At 49.0% G+C, this 9,818-nt stretch overlaps 1 non-coding gene and 2 pseudogenes across 1 annotated transcript; all 3 read right to left on the reverse strand.

Moving 5' to 3' along the window:
• Positions 1 to 1,796: 1,796 nt before the first annotated feature.
• Positions 1,797 to 3,586, reverse strand: LOC149251113 (25S ribosomal RNA; annotated as a pseudogene).
• A 270-nt stretch (positions 3,587 to 3,856) lies between these two features.
• On the reverse strand, positions 3,857 to 4,010 carry LOC149251114 (5.8S ribosomal RNA). Its single transcript, XR_016267310.1, has one exon. It is a non-coding gene; the product is annotated as a 5.8S ribosomal RNA (ribosomal RNA).
• A 2,624-nt stretch (positions 4,011 to 6,634) lies between these two features.
• LOC149251115 (18S ribosomal RNA) lies at positions 6,635 to 8,302 on the reverse strand (annotated as a pseudogene).
• Between the last annotated feature and the right edge of the window lie 1,516 nt (positions 8,303 to 9,818).

Genomic DNA, 9,818 nt, shown 5'->3' on the forward strand with positions numbered 1-9,818 from the left:
GATCAAAGGGTTCCGTGACGTGTTCGACATCAACTCATTCATTCACATTTCATGGATTGTACTGGGTACTTTGAGGACCATTGACATCACTGGTGGTTTCTCTCACACTTGTTAACGGTTTACATCATTGACCGGTAATCAAGTGGTTTCTACCATGCTCGACATCAACTCATTTATTCGCATGGATAGGATCGTACCAATTCGGGAAGTAGAAATGAAGACCCTGGATCTAGTTTCCACCATCCAGGCTGCGAGGAGTTTTGTATTCATTATATAGTAGACTAATCATAAACAGATGGCTGCATCCATACTGTGTCTACAAAAGTCTATGATTGTGATGTATTGCAAAATCATTCTTGTATCAGAGCAGTAGTTAGAATGTTAGTTAAAGTTTTCAATCTGAGTATGGGAATGCCTGCCTCAGCGATGATATCATCTTATATATGTATTTTGTGTTGAATATTTGCAGGTTCTGACCGGGTCCTCCGCAAGATACTCCTTGAAATGATAAAGTACTTCACCCTTCCTAGATCATAAAAACCCTAATCTACTACAGGCTTCGCACTTTAGGGGGCAATCTGTTACACTAAAAAATGTCACCATGACTATTTGCAGTTAGTATGGCTCCATCCATTGTCATACTGTCCTCCTTGGCAAGTCTCATGCCTCTGCTCTTCATGTCAAACTTCAAGAAAGAGAGAAAGTCATTAAAAATCTATATATCTCTGGGTACACAGTTTCTCTTAGCCTTACCTGCGTGTACGCAACCCAAGTTCACAATACTTGCGTACTTGTACGCTTTGTATGTAAAGGGGTGGGTGCGTACTCCTGTAAAGGTCAAAAGGCGCAAGTTTCACTCCAAAAAAGTTACTTGTGGTCATTTCTAGAGTCTTCTAGAAGCTTGTTTGACGTGTATGAAGCGCCTCTAGATGGTTCATGTATCCCTACCAAAGAGGAACTTATCCCATCAAGAGGGGAGCTATCCCATCCAAAGAGGGGCTTATCCCATTGATGGTGGACCTGAATAACTTCTTCTAGAGCACTATAAGTATAGGCATTGGGCCAAAGGGAGGGAAGGTTGAAAGCTGAACATTCCTAAGGGTAGATGCTGCTGGAATTAGGATTTCCTTGTAGAAGCTTGTGAGGAGAGATTACCATCTTTACTTGTTTCCATTGGGAGGTGGGTGAGCTGATCAGAGTAAGGGAGAACTCTTGTGGACCCTGGGAGGAGCTTGCACAACACCAAGGCTCAGGTTGTAATGGTTCCTTTTGTTACCTTTTAATACAAATTAGTCCGCTGATCAAAGGGAGAACTCTTGTGGACCCTGGGAGGAGCTTGCACAACACCAAGGCTCAGGTTGTAATGGTTCCTTTTGTTACCTTTTAATACAAATTAGTCCATTCTTCTCAACAATTTGTTATTTATGAGTTGTTTCATATACTCCTTGGTCTATATGTTAAATATGTTTTATTTTATGTGATATTCAGGTGCTATTTAATCGTTTGATTGTTAGTGAATGCAGGTTTCGAAGGGAAGGAGGAGCTCATCCGGATCAACGAAGCTGGACTACTACAACAGCGTTGGATTACAGGTAGGATCTAAACACTTGATTTCTCATATTGTAAAAGCATATTTAGGGAAGGATTGCTCTTATTTGTCTTGTTTGTCAGTAGAAAGTCTTAGGCTTCTAGGAAGGTCGGTTGTGTCCGCACTAACGACTCTTTCCTCAGAGCCAATCCTTTTCCCAAAGTTACGGATCCGTTTTGCCGACTTCCCTTACCTACACTGTTCTATTGACCAGAGGCTGTTCACCTTGGAGACCTGATGCGGTTATGAGTACGACCAGGCATGAACGGTACTTGGTCCTCCAGATTTTCAAGGGCTGCCTAGGGCGCACCAGACACCGTAAGACGTGTGGTTCTCTTCCAGCTGCTGGACCCTATCTTCGGATTTCCTAACGTTGTCGCCCACGCCATGACCCGGTTCGGGAATATTAACCTGATTCCCTTTCAATGCTCGTGCAGAGTGCCCCCTTGATACAAGGCTTCCCCATCTCTTAGGATTGACTAACCCATGTCCAAGTGTTGTTCACATGGAACCTTTCCCCACTTCAGTCTTCAAAGTTCTCATTTGAATATTTTCTACTACCACTAAGATCTGCACCGGGGGCCAATCCACCCAAGCTCACGCCCGAGGTTTCTCAACGACCCCCGCGTCCTCCTACTCATTGGATCCAGGAAATTGCTCTGACGGTCGAGTATAGGTTGCGTGCTTCAGCGCTATATATTTTCGGGGCTAGTTGATTCGGCAGGTGAGTTGTTACACACTCCTTAGGGGATTTCGACTTCCATGACCACCGTCCTGCTGTCTTAATCAACCAACACCCTTTGTGGGATCTAGGTTAGCGTGCAATTCGACACCGTAACTCGACTTTCGATTCATCCCTTATCGCCAGTTCTGCTTACCAAAAATGACCCACTTGGAGCTCTCGATTCCACGGCGCGGCTCAATGGAGCAGCCGCACCCTCTTACCTATTTAAAGTTTGAGAATAGGTCAAGGGCGTTACGCCCCCGATGCCTCTAATCATTTGCTTTACCTGATAAAACTCGCACATGAGCTCCAGCTATCCAGAGGGAAACTTCAGAGGAAACCAGCTACTGGATGGTTCGATTAGTCTTTCGCCCCTATACCCAAGTCAGACAAACGATTTGCACATCAGTATCACTACGAGCCTCCACCAGAGTTTCCTCTGGCTTCGCCCTGCTCAGGCATCATTCACCATCTTTTGAGTCCCAACAGGTGTGCTCGCACTCGAACCCTTCGCATAAGCTCAAGGTCGGTCGACGATGCACCCCCCCCAGAGAGGGGATCTCGCCCGTCAACTTCCTTGCGCCTCGCAGGTTTTTAAACCCGCCGACTCGCACACATGTTAGACTCCTTGGTCCGTGTTTCAAGACGGGTCGAATGGAAAGCCCGCCAACCAACACCACGAGCGTGCAGGTGCACACGGCCCACCACAAGGGTGCACGCTTCGTTCCTCGACCACCGCAGCAACAAACTGATAAGTAGTAATCCACCCGCACTTGTGACGATGCAGCAGCCCGTGTTGCTTTGCACCTCAAGTCGAGCGGCAGACCAGCCTGAGCCATTCCGCATCCGACCGAGACGCATCGACAGCCTCCATCCGCTTCCCTCCTGGAAATTTCAAGCACTCTTTAACTCTCTTTTCAAATTCCTTTTCATCTTTCCCTCATGTTACTTGTTCGCTATCGGTCTCTCGCTCATATTTAGCCTTGGACGAAATTTACCACCCAATTAGGGTTGCATTCCCAAACAACCTGACTCGTCGACAATGCCTCGTGATGCGGCAGGGTCCCAGGCCGACGGGGCTGTCACCCTCTCAGGCGCCCCCTTCCAAGGGAATTGGCCCAGGTCCGCCGCTGAGGACGATTCTATAGACTACAATTCAGGCAGCGCCATCGCCCAATTTTCATGCTGGGCTCTTCCCGGTTCGCTCGCCGCTACTAGGGGAATCTTTGTAAGTTTATTTTCCTCCGCTTAATTATATGCTTAAACTCAACTGGTGTTCTCGCTTGAGCTGGGGTCGCAAAGTTGGAGCTAAATCTGCCCTACCCTATGGGAGGACAAGAGAGAGCAAAGCAACTTTGAGCGATGCCACACAAAGCCCACATCAGTTAACGCCGACTGCCCATCCAAGGGGACAAGATCACCGCTCACCGACGCACGCCACAAAACATCGCTTGAGGTATTTCAGCCGACCGAACTGCATGGGGCATGGATGACCAGCTCTGTTGTTCCCTAGCATATTGCATGGATCGCGTTTGAATGGGATGCGACGCCCAGACAGACGTGCCCTCGACCGTGGCCTCGGGCGCAAATTGCATTCAAAAACTCGATGATTCATGAGATTCTGCAGTTCACACAAAGTATCGCATTTCGCTAAGTTCTTCATCGTAACAAGGGCCGAGATATCCATTGCCGAGAGTTGTTTCCATGTGTATTATCGAAAAATCGGCCACAAAACTGAATAGGGGCACCCCCCACAACAAATGTAAGGCCAAGGGGCAAAAGGAGGAAAAACGCATGAGAGAAAGAGAAACAAAGGTGTCTAACCCCCTCATAGGGGGAGGCTTGAATAGAGGACAATCTAGCCCAGCCCCACGCCCTCGCAAAAAGGGGGGAAATGCTTGGAACAGCGATCGAGAAGGAATAGGGTGGCCATCCCGGGAGCTCGCACTGCTTTTAGCCCTTCCCCGACACCAGCCCACAACGATTCCCCCTTTTCTCCTTAGAGTTAGGGACCGAAAGGAAGAAAAGGGTAGAAAACAAAGCACAAACAAGGCACAAGCCTCCCAAAGCCCCGTGCCTTCAGGAACTGAAGGGGGGAACTGAAGGGGACGACAATCAAGAAGGACTAGGGTGGCCACCCCGGGAGCTCGCACTGCGTTTCGTCCTTCTGGAACACCAATCCACAACAATCCCACCTTTTTTCCATAATGCTAGGGGCCACGAGGAAGAAGGGAAGAAAACATCAAGAGAGAAAGGGATATATCAACCGTGGCTACTGGCTCACAAAGGGAGGCTTCAAATAGAGAACAAGCTTCCCCAACCCCGTGCCTTCGCAAAAAGGGGGGAACTGCAGGGGATGGTGATCAAGAAGGACTAGGGTGGCCACCCTGGGAACGCGCACTGCTTTTCGTCCTTCTCGAACACCAATCCACAACAATCCCACCTTTTCTCTGTAAAGCTAGGGGCCGAAAGGAAGAAGGGAAGAAAACAACATGAAAGAAAGAGAGATATCAAACGCATCCACCAGCTCACAGGGGGAGGCTCAAACAGAGAATAAGCATCCCGACCCCTGTGCCTTCACAAAAGGGGGGGGGGAATTGTAGGGGACAGAGATCGAGAAGGACTAGGGTAGCCACCCTCGGAACTCGCACTGCTTTTCGTCCTTCTTGAACACCAATCCACAATAATCCCACCTTTTCTCCGTAAAGCCAAGGGGCCAAAAGCAAGAAGGGAAGAAAATAACAAGAAAGCAAGAGATATCAAATGTGGCTACCGGCTCACAAGGGGATGCTCAAATAGAGAACAAGCTTCCCAAACCCCGCGCCTTCGGAAAAAGGGGGGAACTATAGGGGACGATGATCAAGAAGGACTAGGGTGGCCACCCTGGGAACTCGCACTGCTTTTCGTCCTTCTCGAACACCAATCCACAACAATCCCACCTCTCCTCCTTCCCGAACACCAATCCACAACAATCCCACCTCTCCTCCGTAAAGCTTAGGGGCAAAAGGAAGAAGGGAAGAAAACAACACCAAAGAAATAAAGATTCCAAGTAAAGAGAGAAGCTTAATAGAACACCGAGTAGATGTCCGCTAACCAAAAAGAAATCAAGCAAGGCACCCAATCAAAAAAGCGTCCCACCTCTTCACACCCTCCCACATGCATTCAGCACAACACCCTTTCCAGCTTTACAACATAGCAAACAACCAAGAAAATAAATCACAACCTAAAACTGACCAATAGAAAAGACAAGGGCCACGATGAGACCCGTGTCTGGAGCACGTCACTAAGAGGCACACACCCCCCAACCCAGTGGCACAAGGCTTCAAACAACAAATAGACCGCTGCCAATAACACAAACCCAGCCCGCTCTTGCACCCCTCCATGTACAAAACACCCGACAACCTTTCCAGTGAGAGAGTCAACGGGGGTCAAATAATCAAACTCCAAAGAGGAGTTGTCACTGGCCAACGCTCAACACTAGAGAAAGCCGCGGGCCACAAATACATCGATGGTGCAAGGCCACTAGAGAGAGGGATGTTCACAAAGCGCACACCACGAAACAAAGAAATGACACAAGTCCCGCAAAAAACCCACAATCCAAAGGGAGGAACAAAGACACGACCCGCTACTTCTTTTTCCCTCAAAAGGGGAGTGGGTCATGAGAGGATGAGGAATTCCCTCGATGTCAAAGGCACGAGATAAGATTTCCACCCTCATGCCTATCGGTCGGGAGGGACTAGGGTGTCCAGCCCAACGGGTTGAACGCCTCTTCATCCATCCCATACTTGACCGCACCCCGACAATCTCACCTCACGGAAGGTTTGAGCTACCAAGCGCGCGCGCAACCACTCCCTCGACCCAACCACCAACGAAAAAGCTCACCCAAGCAACACATCAACTGCAACCGCCTTTTCGAGAGAACCAACTATGGAAGCCTGCACCCTTGGCCCATGCCTTCCAACAAACAAAAGACCGAGCACCGTCGCTATGAATGAGTCCGAATTTATCCATCGTATTTACCAAGCACCTCAACTCTGCAGCAACCATGTCCGGCCGAACAGATCGTCGGAAGGGCTCCCAAGAAACAAGCTTCCAGACCCCTTGCAGAAACACATTGGGGGGAAGAAAAACAAAGGATGGGTGGAAAAAGCACAAGCATGGCTTGCAAGCACACACGAAAAAACAAGTGTAGTTACCTCGAGACAAGCAACCAACAATGTTCCTGCCAAACACCAAACCCGCTCCCCTAGAGATGCACCACAAAGTCCCACATTGCAATCGAAACCCAACCAACCCGAACCAAAAAGGAAAACCCTTGCTATCAATGATCCTACCGCAGGTTCACCTACGGTAACCTTGTTACGACTTCTCCTTCCTCTAAATGATAAGGTTTAATGAACTTCTCATGACATCGATGGCGGTGAACCACCATCGTCGACGCAATCTGAACACTTCACCAGATCATTCAATCGGTAGGAGCGACGGGTGGTGTGTACAAAGGGCAGGGACGTAGTCAACACGAGTTGATGACACACGCTTACTAGGAATTCCTCGTTGAAGACCAATAATTGCAATGGTCTATCCCCATCACGATGCAATTTGAGAAGATTTCCCGATCCTCTCAAACCAGGAATAAAAACTCGTTGGCTGCATCAGTGTAGCGCGCGTGCAGCCCGAAACATCTAAGGGCATCACAGACCTATTATTGCCTCAAACTTCCATGGCCTAAACGGCCATAGTCCCTCTAAGAAGCTGGCCGTGAAGGTGAACCTCCGCGTAGCTAGTTAGCAGGATGAGGTCTCGTTCGTTATCAGAATTAACCAGACAAATCACTCCACCAACTAAGAAAGGCCATGCACCACCACCCATAGAATCAAGAAAGAGCTCTCAATTTGTCAATCATAAGGTGCTGGCGGAGTCCTTAGAGCAACATCCACCGATCCCTGGTCGGCATCGTTTATGGTTGAGACTAGGACGATATTTGATCGTCTTCGAGCCCCCAACTTTCGTTCTTGATTAATGAAAACATCCTTGGCAAATGCTTTTCCCAGTGGTCTGTCTTTCATAAATCCAAGAATTTCACCTCTGACAATGAAATACGAATGCCCCCGACAATCCCTATTAATCATTTCTCCGGTCCTGAAGGCAAACACAATAGGACCAGACTCCTATCATGTTATTCCATGCTAATGTATTCAGAGCATAAGCTTGCTTTGAGCACTCTAATTTTTTCAAAGTAACAACAACGGAACTGCGACCCAGCCAATTAAGGCCAGGAGCACGCCGCCGACAAAAGGGATGGAAGGGCAGGTGTACACCGAGTAGGCGGATCGACCCTTACGACCCAAGATCGAACTACGAGCTTTTTAACTGCAACAACTTAAATACACGCTATTGGAGCTGGAATTACTGTGGCTTCTGGCACCAGACTTTCCCTCCAATGGATCCTCATTAAGGGATTTAGATTGTACTCATTCCAATTACCAGACTCGATGAGCCCAGTATTGTTATTTATTGTCACTACCTCCCCATGTTAGGATTGGGTAATTTGCGCGCCTGCTACCTTCCTTGGAGGTGGTAGCCTTTTCTTAGGCTCCCTCTCCGGAATCGAACCCTAATTCTCCGTCACCCGTCACCACCATGGTAGGCCTCTATCCTACCATCAAAAGTTGATAGGGCAGAAATTTAAATGAAGCATCGCCAGCACAAGGGCTGTGCGATCCGTCGAGTTATCATGATTCATCAAAGAAGCGGGCAAGCCTGCACCGGCCTTGTATCTAAAAAATGCATCCCTTCCAAAGAGTCTGGACTTGGTGCATGTATTAGCTCTAGAATTACTACGGTTATCCGAGTAGTATGGTACCATCAAAAAAACTATAACTGATTTAATGAGCCATCCGCAGTTTCACAGTCTGAATTAGTTCATACTTAGACGTGCATGGCTTAATTTTTGAGACAAGCATATGACTACTGGCAGGATCAACCAGGTAGCACCCTCCGCTTCAAAGGGCATTCCAGGCACTCTCTTACCGAGAGCTAGTCTGAACACCCATCAAGTCAAAGAGACGTCAAAATATAATGTAAAAATTTTATGCCTTGCACCTCTTGCATCCCGAGAAGGAAGCACACGCAACATGCCAAGGACATGGTGAACAAATGGGAAGACCTGCCAAGCCACAACGCACCAAGGCCACTCCGGAGTTTGCAGCCATGGCCCAACCAACAAGAAAACGAGCGATCACTCACCGACTCCCTTAGAAATGCCTCCAAAGGCCTCCACGCCCCACACCGAGGGCACCTAGGAGTCCACCCGGACAACAGCAACGATAGACTTCGATCACCCGATCGCCTGCGGCAACCTCGATGCAAAGGAAACAAATGGAGAACGACCAACCACACAACCTCTATATTACAAATGAGCCACAACCCTCCCCGCCCCCGCATCGAGGCCACCTAGGAATCCACCCGGACAGCACCAACAATGGACCTTGATCTCCCGACTGCCTGTGGCAGCCTCGATGAGAAGGAAAAGGAAGGAAATAAAAAGAGGACGACCGACCGAACAAATCCTATCATAAAGAGGCCATACAAACCTCCCCACCCCGCACCGATGCCACCTAGTAGTCCACCCAGACAGCAGCAACAATGGACCTTGATCGGATGATCGCCTGTGGCAGCCTCGACACAAAGGCAAGGGAAGGAAATCATACAAGACAAACCGAGGCCGCAACCTCCCTTAGAAATGCCCCCCAACCCACCGCTCCCCTCCCCACACAGGGGCCACCTAGGAGTCCACCTGGACAACAGCAATGATGGACCTCAATCGCATGATTGCCTGCGGAAGCCTCAATCCAGAGAGGAAATGAAAGGAAATAAAACAAGACCAACCGAGCCCACAACCTCTCTCAGAAATGCCCCCCCGACCCTCCACGCCACGCACCGAGGCCACCTAGGAGTCCACCCGCGACAGTAGCAACGGTGGACCTCGATCACTTGACCTCCTGCGACAACCACGATGCGAGGGCAAAGGAAGGAAGTAAATGCAAATGAAGAGGGTCGCTACATAATACAAGAACACATATCCAAACAGGAGGAGGAGGGATTGGGCAGATCCACACCCCACGCACCCTACATATAGGAAACCTAGGAGATTTCCCAAAGCTTTACCGACCAGACGATGAATAATTTTCCCCTATGGCCACCTCCATGCAAATGAGGGAGGTCGAAGCATTCCACCTCGAAATCCTTCCTCCAGATAGCCCCCACCGTCGATGACTATAGTAGCAAGCCTCCTCCCCATTGGACCACGAGTGCATACACATTTGAAAAAACAAGTGCCCCCCAACCCTCCCCGCAAAGAGGCCACCTAGGAGTCCACCTGGACAGCAGCAACGATGGACCTCGATCACATGATCGCCTACGGCAGCCTCAATGCAAAGGAAACGGAAGGAAACAAAACAACAAGACCAACCAAGCCAACAACCTCTCTTAGAAATGCCCCCCGAC

The sequence above is a fragment of the Pinus tabuliformis genome, chromosome 7, assembly GCF_031772625.1.
Source record: "Pinus tabuliformis cultivar Carrire ecotype Pingquan chromosome 7, CPIR1, whole genome shotgun sequence".
NCBI classification, from domain to species: Eukaryota; Viridiplantae; Streptophyta; class Pinopsida; order Pinales; family Pinaceae; genus Pinus; species Pinus tabuliformis.